Raw genomic sequence first — 2,500 nt, forward strand, 5'->3', positions numbered from 1 at the left:
GCTAACCGTTACACCATGGAACCAACAGTGTCAGTTCGTCTGTCTGAAGTGTAGAAAACACTCAAGGAGGCTCTGCGAAAAGCAACTAACCAGCAAGCATCAGAATGGTGTCTGAAAAGCATTCACGGCTCCACTCTGAGTAAACCCGGGATCGAACCAGGGACCTTTAAATCTTCAGTGTAACGCTCTCCGAACCTTGTAAACCAATATTGAGAAAAACATCAAAGCAAAGGACACGAGCCTCCAGTCAACCGCAAACGGCTACCCTGCATGGCAGCCAATCTGAGCCATCTCAGACACATTCACTTCTGTTGTACAAAGTTTAAATTGCAGATGTGGAACTGAGAGCAGGGAGAAGTTGGCGTGAAAACATGCAGGTGTATTATTGGCCGAAAGAAGGCAGAACGGTCTGCTACTTTTCAGTAAGATGCTCAATGTGGGCTCGTCCGGGATTTGAACCCGGGACCTCTCGCACCCGAAGCGAGAATCATACCCCTAGACCAACGAGCCACCATGTTCCCAGATACTACTCAAAAAAAGGAGCTGCAAAGCGAGGTCTCTGGGATTTGAGCTTGGGCCCTCTCGCTCCCATACCAGCAATAAAACAAAAAAAACACACCCCATAACCGACAAGCCCTCAGATGCTCCTGCAACTAGCAAACGCAAGATGAAGGCTCACAGCGCCGTGAAGCGATCCAAGAATGCTTGGGCTGCATTCCTAAACCAATGTTTAGAAAAATGTCAAGGCAAAGTTTAAACTGCAGATGAGGAACTAAGAAGAGCAGCGAGATGTGGGCATGAAAACATGCAGTCGCAGCTTTAGTCTACTTGACAGTGGCGTATGTTTGGCCCAAGAATGGCAGAATGGACTGAAACTGCTCTAGAAAAGAGGCTGCAAAGACAGAAGAGGGCTCGTCCGGGATTTGAACCCGGGACCTCTCGCACCCTAAGCGAGAATCATACCCCTAGACCAACGAGCTACAGGTTGCTGTTCGGTAAAGGCCAATTTGCTACGTATTTCACTCTGCTCGACGCTACGGTCGCTCTAACATCCTGCCTCTGTAGCTGACAAGGGCAGAATTAGAGCTCATGCACTGACCAGATTTCTGAGAAACTCCATTTTTACGTACCTGCTCTAGCTTGGCCTGCCATCGTAGATAAATGTTGATTAAAACATCAACGACAAAACACATAAGCTGAATTTAACAGCAGAAATCTACACCGTGGCACTGCCACACAAATCTTGCTGATGAGAAGCTGTCTGAGGTCTGTAATCCTGCTCCACAGAGGATCAGATGACATCTGTCTGCTCAATTTAGTTCCTGCTTAGTTTTATTTGAGTTCTAGATGGTTTGGAGGCCATGGTTAAAGGAGGCCAGTTTAGCAATACATTTAAAGACACACTGTCAGAGACAAAATTGTGACATAAGCCCAAGCTCCTCCATGCCAAACACTGCCAGACAGACTCTTGAAGGTTCCACCGAGATTTGAACTCGGATTGCTGGATTCAGAGTCCAGAGTGCTAACCGTTACACCATGGAACCAACAGTGTCAGTTCGTCTGTCTGAAGTGTAGAAAACACTCAAGGAGGCTCTGCGAAAAGCAACTAACCAGCAAGCATCAGAATGGTGTCTGAAAAGCATTCACGGCTCCACTCTGAGTAAACCCGGGATCGAACCAGGGACCTTTAAATCTTCAGTGTAACGCTCTCCGAACCTTGTAAACCAATATTGAGAAAAACATCAAAGCAAAGGACACGAGCCTCCAGTCAACCGCAAACGGCTACCCTGCATGGCAGCCAATCTGAGCCATCTCAGACACATTCACTTCTGTTGTACAAAGTTTAAATTGCAGATGAGGAACTGAGAACAGGGAGAAGTTGGCGTGAAAACATGCAGGTGTATTATTGGCCAAAAGAAGGCAGAACGGTCTGCTACTTTTCAGTAAGATGCCCAATGTGGGCTCGTCCGGGATTTGAACCCGGGACCTCTCGCACCCGAAGCGAGAATCATACCCCTAGACCAACGAGCCACCATGTTCCCAGATACTACTCAAAAAAAGGAGCTGCAAAGCGAGGTCTCTGGGATTTGAGCTTGGGCCCTCTCGCTCCCATACCAGCAATAAAACAAAAAAAACACACCCCATAACCGACAAGCCCTCAGATGCTCCTGCAACTAGCAAACGCAAGATGAAGGCTCACAGCGCCGTGAAGCGATCCAAGAATGCTTGGGCTGCATTCCTAAACCAATGTTTAGAAAAATGTCAAGTTAAAGTTTAAACTGCAGATGAGGAACTAAGAAGAGCAGCGAGATGTGGGCATGAAAACATGCAGTCGCAGCTTTAGTCTACTTGACAGTGGCGTATGTTTGGCCCAAGAATGGCAGAATGGACTGAAACTGCTCTAGAAAAGAGGCTGCAAAGACAGAAGAGGGCTCGTCCGGGATTTGAACCCGGGACCTCTCGCACCCTAAGCGAGAATCATACCCCTAGACCAACGAGC

The 2,500-nt window shown here is 47.7% G+C and overlaps 5 non-coding genes across 5 annotated transcripts in view; all 5 read right to left on the reverse strand.

Moving 5' to 3' along the window:
- Positions 1–438: 438 nt before the first annotated feature.
- On the reverse strand, positions 439–510 carry trnap-cgg (transfer RNA proline (anticodon CGG)). Its single transcript has one exon. It is a non-coding gene; the product is annotated as a tRNA-Pro (tRNA).
- A 398-nt stretch (positions 511–908) lies between these two features.
- trnap-agg (transfer RNA proline (anticodon AGG)) lies at positions 909–980 on the reverse strand. Its single transcript has one exon. It is a non-coding gene; the product is annotated as a tRNA-Pro (tRNA).
- Positions 981–1,472: 492 nt separating this feature from the next.
- trnaq-cug (transfer RNA glutamine (anticodon CUG)) lies at positions 1,473–1,544 on the reverse strand. The gene has a single exon. It is a non-coding gene; the product is annotated as a tRNA-Gln (tRNA).
- Positions 1,545–1,959: 415 nt separating this feature from the next.
- On the reverse strand, positions 1,960–2,031 carry trnap-cgg (transfer RNA proline (anticodon CGG)). Its single transcript has one exon. It is a non-coding gene; the product is annotated as a tRNA-Pro (tRNA).
- Positions 2,032–2,429: 398 nt separating this feature from the next.
- The window catches only part of trnap-agg (transfer RNA proline (anticodon AGG)), a 72-nt gene continuing 1 nt past the window's right edge, over positions 2,430–2,500 (reverse strand). The window contains exon 1 of the tRNA in view: positions 2,430–2,500. This exon is cut by the window's right edge and continues 1 nt beyond it. This is a non-coding gene — a tRNA (tRNA-Pro).

This window comes from Carassius gibelio, chromosome B3, assembly GCF_023724105.1.
Source record: "Carassius gibelio isolate Cgi1373 ecotype wild population from Czech Republic chromosome B3, carGib1.2-hapl.c, whole genome shotgun sequence".
NCBI classification, from domain to species: Eukaryota; Metazoa; Chordata; class Actinopteri; order Cypriniformes; family Cyprinidae; genus Carassius; species Carassius gibelio.